Here is an 11,088-nt window from a genome sequence, read left to right as displayed (position 1 = left end):
TGAACAACAGGTGTAGGATGTGATCTAGTCTCTTTTCAATAGTTGAAAATATTTGAAGGTGAACTTAACCACAATAATATAATCAAAATTTTTTTGATGTTATCTGTCATTTAGAGTTTAAAGATAAGCGACTTGGTGCTGCTAAAGTTGTAACTAATGCCTTTGTAGAAGAATCAAGTGGTATAATATCTTCCAGTTTCAAGCACAAGAAAAGTTAAACGAATAAAGAAAAGAGTAAGAAGATCGGAGAAGGACTCTCCAAGAAAAAGAACTAGTCAAATTTCAAGAAGGAAAAATATTTTTTCAAGAAGAAAGACAAGAGCAAAATAAAGTGCTACAACTATTATGCTCGAGGGCGTATTACTGTTGATTGCACCGAGAAAAAACATGTAATTTTTTCAAACACATCTCTAAGTGCTACATATATTTCTAGCATCACTTTGCTAACTTAATTTTATCCTATGTGAATGATTGACTCATAAGTCACCAACCATGTGAGTCATGATCAAGAATCATTTGTGGAGTTTCATTGAGTCTAACTTGGATCAAGGTATATATAGGTAGTGCAAAACTTGAAGTCAAAAGAATAGACACTTAAAAAGTGAACTTGCATGATGATCAACCGTTGACGTGACATGACATCCTACAATGAAACTTAGTATCTTTGTATATTCTTTTAGATGATGATTTCAATTTATATTTAAGTTGCAAGAGTCATAGAATTACTCTATATAATTTTTTTATGATTTTTGACTTTGTTTTGATCATTTTATAATTTTAGAATCTAATCCTTCAACTTATGAATATTAAGTTGATCGTTTTTGTGACATATTATTCTAATAACAATGATATTGATGTTATTACATTATATATGAGATTGAGTCACATAGGACAAGACAAAATGAATAGGTTCGCAAAAGAAGAACATTTTAGGTTCTTTATCTAAATTGATATGCCAACAAGTGAATATTGTGACATAGCACCTTGAGTATGCTGCACTACTTTTAGGTGCATGGATAGCTTCTTTCTTTAAAAAGAAAAATCTATTTTTCTTTACCTTTTTCTTTTCTCTTTCTTCCTCCACCTACTGCACATTCCATCTCTTCACATAATGCTCCTCCATCACCATTAACACTCTATTCTTTTCCTATTAATATTTACTCGCTATACAATTTTCATTTTTACCAATTAGCCCACTACTTACGTCATTAATAAAATAGCACCGCAACCTTCTACCTCCATTTTTTCTCAATTTTTTTAACTTTCAAAAATACAATTTAATTCTCTCCCTCATCCCTTCATTAACAATCAATGAGTTCGACCTATGAACCTTGCTGTAAACTCTACCGCAAAAATTCATCTTTTTTGCGACCTTTTCCTTCGTCCTCCTCTATCTCATCACCTCTAAACTAGACCTAAAGTCCCGAAACTTCTATCCTTTGGCGTTTACCAAAATCCATTGATTAATTTTACTATTTGCCTCCAAAATTTTTGTGCACCACAATTGATTTCAATATCAATGTCTACTTTATCACCACCCAATTCAAATACTCAACAACAAAATCATGATGCCGTCACTAATTTTACCATCTTTAACTTGATCCAATATCACTTATGAGAAGAAAAATAGATATAAGTTAAAATTAAGAAAAAAATTAAACATGAAACAAACAGAAAGAATAAAAATTTAATTTTAGAAAAGAAAAAAGAAAAATAGAAAAGTGGGATGGGGTGAAATTTTTCATTGAAAATATTTTCGTCCATACCAAACACACCCTGTATAGCAGCATATGCTGTGTCTTTTCTATAAATGGTGACAATGATTCTTATAACTTATCAAAAAGTTTATTACTTATCAAAAAAGTCGTCAACTGACCTTATATGTCCTAATTTTTGGGGTAAAGAGAATGCATTTCTATTTTTACGTCCTGCTCTTATATCTTTCGTCTTTTAAGCGTCCTTTTCTCGTATCTTTTCTTCCTTTTACGTCATTTTCTCATTATCTTTATTTCTTTGCCTTTTCGAGGGACTGTAAGGATATGCATGCACGTGACCAAGTGAATGACTACTGCATGAACCGTGATCTATGATTTGATATTAATAGCAAAGCTAAAGGATATTAGTTTCTATCAGCATTAGGGTGTGCCAAAATCGAATCAATCGATAAATTAAATTGATAAAAACATTATTGGGTTATTGAGTTAATAATTTTTTATTAATTTTATAAAAAATTTTATTGGATAAATGATTCTATTTCGATTTTAGTTTATTGGTTATCGGTTAAACCAATAAACCAATAAGGATACATTAAATTATTGTTTTATTCCTACTTTTTTTATATATATTTTAATCTCTATCTATCTATATATATAGAGAGAGAAATAGATAGATAGATATGTATATGCATATACATATACATATATATATATATATATATACATATATATATTATATGCACTAGTTATTCACAATTCAGTGATTCATAAAGTATTAACCTATTCAGAGCAACAAAGGCACAATATAAAGCTAGCTATTATCTTATTGAAAAGTTTGAAGCATTTATAGCTTCAAACAATTAGAACTTTTTTTAACTACTATTTAGTTCAAATTTGAAGATTCTTATAAACTAAAATGCATTGCGTAGGATTTTGGCGGTAACTAAGATTTCGTTTTTTTATGTTAGTTGTTACTATTTCAATTTTATAAGTATTTTCTTATTGATTAAACCGAAAATCGAACCATTAAGGACCAAAAATCGATAAATCGAAATCAATAAGAAAATATCTTATTGGTTGGTTGTTGATTTTACCTATTAAAAAATTAAAAATCAATAAACCAAATCAATAACATATAAAATCAAATTGAACCGACCGATGCACACCCCTAATTAGCATGCCACTGCCGCATGATGTTCAGATTCCACAATTCCATTTTAATTATCATGTATTTGTTTAAAGGAAATAACAAATAGTGTAAGGAAAAACAACCAACAAAAAAGGGGAAAAAATGCGTGATGTGATATTTCAAATGTGAGCCATAAAAAAGAAAAGCGACTACTATACTACCAACTAGTTGCAGGCTGCAGCTTTAGACTTTGAATATATATATATATATATATATATATATATATATATATATATATTGAATTTAGAATTTGAAATTTGTGGGTAAACTACCAGAGGTAGATGTGTGTTAGTATTCAGTATAGTAATGTCGCGCCACGCCTTAATGCTTTGTCCAAAAAGTTAAAACTAATATAAAGCCAAAAGTATCCAAATAAATACTCCCTCCAATTAAAAAAGAATTATCTATTTTTACTTGACACAAAGTGTAAGAAAATAAAGAAGACTTCTGAATTTTGTGGCCTTAAATTAAAGTTGTGTCAAATGTACCAAAATACCGTTTAATCTTGTGGTCTTAAACATGCCATGTGAAAAGTTGAAATTAAAGTATTACCAAAAAAGGAAAGAGGTCATTCTATTTTAAACGAACTAAAAAGAAAAGTAGGTCATGTTTTTTTAAACGGAGAAAGTAATAATTAAACAAAAGCATGACATAGGTTATTGTGTGGCTTGATGATTTTAATTCTTATTATGTGCACATTTTGTTATTGAGGTTGCAAGTTTGAATCTTGTTTGAGTGTTTGATAAGCATTTATTTTCAAAAAATTACAACAACAAATTAAAATTCGTCAAATAATAGTTGAACATGAGACCTACACTACAAAGAAACACAAGGTTTAGCTTTAAACCCACGGGCCAAACCAACGCTTGTGATTGAGGATGCACAATTTAATATTTTATCTTTATCAAGTTAGAAACATTTACAAAATTTTTTTGAAGTCACCGAGTGCATGTGCACCCTCACCCTCACCCTCAAATGTGGGTCCGCCTCCCCCCGCCCCTCTCTCTCTCTATATATACATATATATACACCCTCACCCTCAAACGTGGGTCCTCCTTCCAACCCCCCGCTCTCTCTCTATATATATAGTTTTACGAATGGAAATTCAAACTACTATGTCCGTATCTTTATAAATTAATTAACTTGTGCTCGCCAGCATTTTTACAGCCATCAAGTTAAAAGAACCTATGTAGTTGCTTATAGTAATTTCAAGCTTGAATACATTCACAACCTCTAAATTTGTCAGTAAATATTATTTAGCTCTCAAATTATGGTCCGATCTAATTTGAGCACCTGAACACATGATAAAATATTTCTATCATACACTATTGATTGAAATTTTGAAAAGGTTTCTATGTATGCAATTTCTCAAACTCCTATTACATATATATGTTAACCACTAAGTAAAATATGACTCCTTTTAGTTATACACATCAACCTCTACTGAAACAAGCGTGAGGTTTTGTTGTTTATAGAGATTGATTTGTATATATAAAAGATCTGATATATTTTAAGTGATTAACTTATTTACGTAATGGATATTTATAACACATGCATAACATTTTCCAAAATTTAAGTCGAAAGTGCCCAAAAAAAAAAACGGTTTATCATGCGTCAGATGCTTATTTGGAATAGACCTTAATTCGTGTGCTGAAATGAATATACTTACAAGGTTAAGAATCCGTCAATATATATTGTAATTTTAATTTGTTACTCGTAACATAAATGCATAGATAGTAGTATAAAACTTTGTTACTACTACTTACAGTACTATACAATAAAGAAAGGATGCTCAATATTTTAGGGGTGAGAGAAAATGGAGGGTAAAGGAACCTTATCCCTTCACATAAATTAATCTGGGTCCATTAATTTGTGGACCGTTCCCCGCGCTGTCTTTATCACGTAAGGCCCTATACTTCGTCCATTTTGAACATGGAAAAACAAAAAGTGGGAAGGAAAAATTGAGAAGCTTTTGTGCATATATACACATAACATAAATGTTCCATCATCAAAAAATATAGGTGATCTTCAGAGAGTCATCACCAAATAGCTAGCTTACTGAAGCAATATATGATAAGAAGCATGTCCAACAATTAAGTATATCACGAAATGGCCTTGCATGATGGTGCAGAAAGCATGAGTTGCAGCCAAGGATGACTTGCCGACTTCTGAATTAAAATTAAATAGTATTGTTCTTCGTACGATCGAACTTGGATGAGCAAAGTTGGCAAGTGGTCCTTGGCTATATCTTTCTTTCTGCCTCTCAAGCCAGGTCTTTGGTGAACATCATACTATTAATTCTTCTACAAAACCATGGTAATGCCTTCCCATTTTTCGGTATATATCCTTAATTCTATATCTGCAAAGCATGCTGCCCCTCAGCTTATACATCTTTAACCCCATATATGTTGTGTTTAATTACCCCCTCTTTTTCGTTTAAAAGATACACACTGATAAAGAAACACATTGCATATATCACATTGTTAGGGACTTTCTAGTATATTTTGTGGCTTGTTAATCTCGAGCAAGATGCTTCATTACAAACTGGAGAGGAGATTCATAAATCATAAAAATCACAAAACTATTAAATTCGATAGCCCGCCATGTGTGCTAAAGAGTTTGTAACTACTTATTTCATCCCTGTAGGTGCATCGCCGGAGTTTGGGTAGCACAAGGGGTTCATCCAAATTCCTTTTGTCATAAAATTGCATTGTCTATATTGGTCAAAACTATCTTTTACGTGTGTATAACAGATTTTGAATTTCCATGGCTTCTTCATTTGTTTACTCATTTAGATTTTGAATCCCTCTGAAAAAATTCCTGATTCCACCATGCTGTAGGTGGGCACACATATGGTCTTCCTTCCCAGTACCCAGATCAATTTGTAGGGACCTGCATTCTGAAATTAAATACGATATTTTTGTGTTTGGATACCTGAAGCAACAACGGTAAGTTCTGTTATTTGTTACAATTGTTTTGATTAAAGTTATCAAACTTTGTGAACTTACAAGATCTGTTCTTAATTTCATAATTTTCGAACTTTGGATTTCGTACATGTATGTTGGAAAAATAATTTAAGGATCTGGTAGTTCCTTGGATTTATGTATCATATAAGAGAGGGATTTTGATAATCAGTTTTCCTGGTGATTATATAAGGTATAGACAGGTAACTAACTCAGCAAAGGTCTGTGATATGACAGGCAGCAATTGAGAGATTCTCCCCTATTATCACCGCATTGTTTGCTTCCTCTCTAACGTTACATCTTGTTTTTCTACTAGTTCTTATAAAAGTAATTTGTAGGAATTTCAATCGAGTTTTTCCTTTTCAAATCCACTCTTTAACACTAGTGACACCTAAATATACTCCAGTCTAATCATAAATACATGTAAAAATGAATAATGAGGGTTCATTAAAGCTCAATTTTACACTTAAGTTTTGCCCTTCTATCTATTCATTATATGCAAATGTGTTCATACAATTTTATACGAGTAGAAATATGCATTTCCAATTCTGTAAACCAAATTGACAGGTCCTAGCAAACTAATTAGTGCACTTCCTTATTGTTTAAGAAACAATGAAGTCCCAGGTCGTTTGGTAAATTGCATTACAAAAATATAATGGATGTGTTAGTTTTGTATATTACTTGTACTTTATTGCACACTTTTTCAATCTATATATAACCAATGCAAGCATGAGTCATACACTCTATTGGGTATTAAGGTGTGTATAAATAGTACATGAGAATCCATGGTATTGGTAATGCAATTGATTCTAATGCATGCATTAACATTATTTACGACATAATTGCTCCTCAAAACCCTGTTCATATCCTTTTCATGATATTTGTGGAGCGTACTTTTGTAATATATATATATATTTTTTATAAAACATATGCAATTCATGACATTTTTAATATACCCAAACCAAACACTAAAAAGGGCAGCCCGGTGCACCACCACAAGGGTGTTTCTTACGCAGTCTTGCCTTACATTTCTGCCAGAGGCTGTTTCCAATCCAAACACTACATAACAAAAACCTCAACATAACTAATACCAAAATTAGTAATGCAAACATTACTAATACACCACATTTTGCACTATTTTTACACTAACTACCAAAGGACCCTCATAGACTTGCTAATTATGAAAGCAATGCATTAGACGTCATTATATTTTGATTATCAAACCCTTTTTGTCATAAATGTTTAGAAATGATCTACGATCCAATATAATTAGTACCCTCTGTTTGTTGTAACTATTATAATGCTTATATAAGATAACTGAGGGAACTCAATGTAATACTACGTTAGGAGGACCGGAACTTTTCATCAACCATTATTTGAGATCCTTCACAGGAAATGCTCACAAGACAGATGAATTCCCTTGTTCCAGCCTATGTATCATTTACTAAGATGCACATATTTTTTTCTTTGCAAACCCTAGACATCATATTACATTGAGGAAACCTATCATTTTCAACACCTTTAATGGTTTATTTTTATGTGTTATAAATAGTGTTTTAAGAGGAGCATGGGTAATGGGATAATAACACCCCTAATGAATGAACCCAACTCAATAGCATTTTCAATATCTCCTCCTCACACATAAGGTGTCATGGGCAGCTTTCCAGCCATGCTCCATGAACCCTTGGTCGTGCCCCATGGCGTCCTAGAAAGTCTCCAAGCGCCTAGTGCCATGGATGGCCCCAAGGTCTCGACTGTGCCAAGAGATAAGTGTGCTGTACCTATGTCGGCCCACCAATAGCTCTCACCAGCACCCAGATGCAAGTAGATGTCAACTGTTCCCCCAACACGTGCCCGTTTCCAGCATCACCAGCGAGTAACTTGCAGCCAGCGCTTGTGCAGCCACGCTCGGCACACATCACATAAACACTGACATGGAAGACAAGGATACAACCCCTTTAATTGCTGCCACTAGACCAATTTTTCCTTTGTCGAGTCTAGGTTCCTTTCAATGTAAATGTAGAATAGTTCTACTCTTGTATTTCCGCTATGATTTCCTAGCTCATCTGTGTCTAGTCTTATAACTGAGGTGTTTCTTTTCTAAAGCACTATTAGGGGATTCAAGTAGTCAACATCAAGAAAGCAGACAATGTATTGGTGTTTATCCTCCTCAACACTGATGTATCAAGTTGCATTCATGCCATTTCACAGAGCCAAGCTCGACACCTCCAAGCTCTTCAGGGACTAATCCTGAAGATAGATGTGCTTAAGCATGCTTTCATTCTATTACGGAGGGTTATGTCTTGATGGTGGGATTGGAGACCGAGATGAGGGACGAGGAGCCAAATGCGACCACAAGTGGGACATACGACACCGCAAGAGCGCCTTATTTGACTTCAAAATTCTTCGCTCACTGTTTGGGAGATGTATCCACAAGTGGGTGATGCAGCTGCAAACTGGAATTGCATCTCAGGGGGCAGTCCATTTTTGGTATGTTTTTGCAATGCTTTGAAGTGCCCAATTTTGAAACTTTTTGTAATAAGTTAGCCTAAACTCTATACAGTTGTGAATAGCTTATCTGGACTTGGTGATTTTAGATACTATAAGACTTATGAAACTCTTGGGAGAGTGGCTATGAACTTTGGTGCTATACAATTTTGACGGGGTTGATTGCTAGAGGAACATTTTTCTTGAGGGTTGTCTTAGAGATAAATTGCTTACTTGAGGATTATATACTTTTGAGGGTTATCTTTTGAAATTGGAACTTATTTTGGATCCATTAATTAATTAAGGGGTTTAGCTATCTATAGCTATAATTTTCAATTAGTTTATTATTTGTGTGTATCTCCTATCTTTATTCTTGCACTTAGATTTAGGATATCATTTTGTTACTAGTTTTGGATTACATCATTTAGTATCAGAGTTGAATAGAGACTTGTTCTCCTAAATCTAGTTTGAGTTTTAAAAAAAAAAATAGGGAAGTATCGATTACCTCTTGAACTTGTCATGTTTTATTCACGATACACCTGAACTTTGACTAGTCCTAAGTACCCTCGAACTTGTTATTTTGCAATATCGCGTGACCCCTTTTTGCTGATATGGCAAAATGTTTGAGTTCAATCTCTATCAGACGCATGATGGAGGTATTTTTTTTCCAAATCAACAATTTCAATGATAAAAAAACAAAAAAGAATCTATTTTTCTTTATTTTTTTCAAAAAATTCAATTATCCCTCTCCCTATATATTATCCCTCTTCTTCCATTACTTTCAATCTAAAAAAAAAAATCATTCGTATCTTAATTTTGTAAAATTCTAGTTTATTAATTAGTTTATGAAATAAAAATTTCATCTGTTTATTAATTTTGTAGAAATTTCGTTTATTAATCTAAAAAAAAAATTTATCCATTTATTAATTCAATCTAAAACTCCAGTTTCCATTCCTATGAACTCCTTCAATTTTGTAATCTTAATTATTTATATCATATGAGTTATTGTAACTAAAAAAATGTACTAAATATCAAAGAAGATATTTTAAACAATATTAACAAAACAAAATACTAAAAAAACTAAGACACATACTTATAATAAATGTAGTTATATTCATTATCGGTTTTCCATCCTTAGCGATTTGATTTTCGATTTAACCGATAAGAAAATACTCATAAAATAGAAAAAGTAGTAACAAACATAAAAAGAAACCGAATCTTAGTTGCAACCAAAATCCTACTTATATATATATATATATAAAATAATAATTTAATATAATCTTATTGGGTTATCTGTTTAACCAATAACTTGATAAAAAATTGAAATTGAATCAATAACCCAATATTTTTTTTTTACAAAATCATTAAAAAATTGTTAATCCAATAATGATAAGTCAATAACATTTTTATCGGTTTGATTTTTGTACACCCCTAACTTAAATTGCAATTTCTTAATCCATTAATTATAATAAGAAACGTATTTCTGCATGTGAGTCTCCTCAAAATCCTAATCGAAACACTAATCGAAAACTACTATGAAACACTAACTAGAAAAAAATAATTTCATATTATGAAACACTAACCGGAAAAAATAATTTTATATTTTTAACACACAAAAATATAAATTCTTAGATAATAGCTTACTTGGTTGACGTAAATTATACCTTTCACTATTTTGGAGTAGAGAAAAATTGAAAAATATAATTTTTTTAGAGAGAAAACAGATAATTAAGATAGAAATGGGTTATTTTTTAATATAGGATAAATATAAGAAAAGTTAATGGTATTATCAATGTGGGCAACCACATCAACATGTTTTTTCCACGTGTACGCGCGTGTATTACACGCTATGGACTGTGGGCCGAAAAGAGTGGCGCGACATACTAAAAGAACAAGTTCGGGGCGGGGGTACTTAGGACTAGTCAAAGTTCAGACGTACCATGAATAAAACGTGACAAGTTCAGAGGGGTAATTGAAAATTGCCGAAATAAAATGAAAAAGATTCCAATTTCATGTCTTAAATGAAATGAGTGGACTAGAATCCTTTGAGTTGGCCTATCAGAAAGAAAAAAATGAGTAAATGCGCTAGATGTTTATCGTTTTTTCAAATTATTGGTACTGGCTTAGAGTGAGAATACAGTCTATAGCTTTACTTACCAGTTATCTGTCGATTGCCTTCTCTCCCATTACCAACAAGTTCAATCAGAAGCCTAGAAGAAAGACTGTACCTACCAATCCAATAAGCAGATAGAGTAGAAGAGAAGGCCCGGAACAAGATTGACTGAGACTGCAAACTGCAAGAGAAGAGAAAAGAGAAAGCAAGCCGGAAACTTCATACTTCATTACCGGACAAAATGCCTTCCTCTGATTCTTGGAATGAGAGTGAGCTTGCTTCTTTGAAACATTTATGAGAAATGAAAGATTGGTTAGAGAAAAAACTACCTTGAGAAATATGGGGAGGGATTGATCTTTATCAGCAATTTATGTATCATCCTCTACCTCTATATCAATTTCAGAGCTTCTGTTTCTAAGGTAAAAACTGAAAAATAGCTTCAATCCTCTTTGTTGTTTTTGTTACTAGTTTCTATTCCGAGTTTTCTTTGAGTCTAGATTTGAACTTTCATGCGTTTTGGAGTTGATTTGACTATTCTAACATTGTTTGCTTGAAAAGCGCGAACAACATGATGAAGGATCTTGAAAATTGAGTAGAGCGTCGAGCTTTAAAGTTATTGAA

General features: G+C 32.3%; 1 long non-coding RNA gene across 4 annotated transcripts; it reads left to right on the top strand.

Moving 5' to 3' along the window:
* The first annotated feature begins 4,852 nt into the window (after window positions 1–4,852).
* On the top strand, window positions 4,853–8,558 carry LOC107855437. 4 transcript variants are annotated; one of them, XR_001670255.2, is made up of 3 exons: window positions 4,853–5,220; window positions 5,745–5,852; window positions 7,974–8,558. It is a non-coding gene; the product is annotated as an uncharacterized LOC107855437 (long non-coding RNA). The 4 variants fall into 4 exon arrangements; XR_007051103.1 differs by having other exon boundaries at window positions 5,551–5,852; XR_007051094.1 differs by having other exon boundaries at window positions 4,853–5,644.
* Window positions 8,559–11,088: the final 2,530 nt, after the last annotated feature.

Source organism: Capsicum annuum, chromosome 1 (assembly GCF_002878395.1).
Source record: "Capsicum annuum cultivar UCD-10X-F1 chromosome 1, UCD10Xv1.1, whole genome shotgun sequence".
NCBI classification, from domain to species: domain Eukaryota; kingdom Viridiplantae; phylum Streptophyta; class Magnoliopsida; order Solanales; family Solanaceae; genus Capsicum; species Capsicum annuum.
The sequence above is the reverse complement of the archived record's forward strand: the minus strand, read 5'-3'. Positions and strand labels throughout refer to the sequence as shown.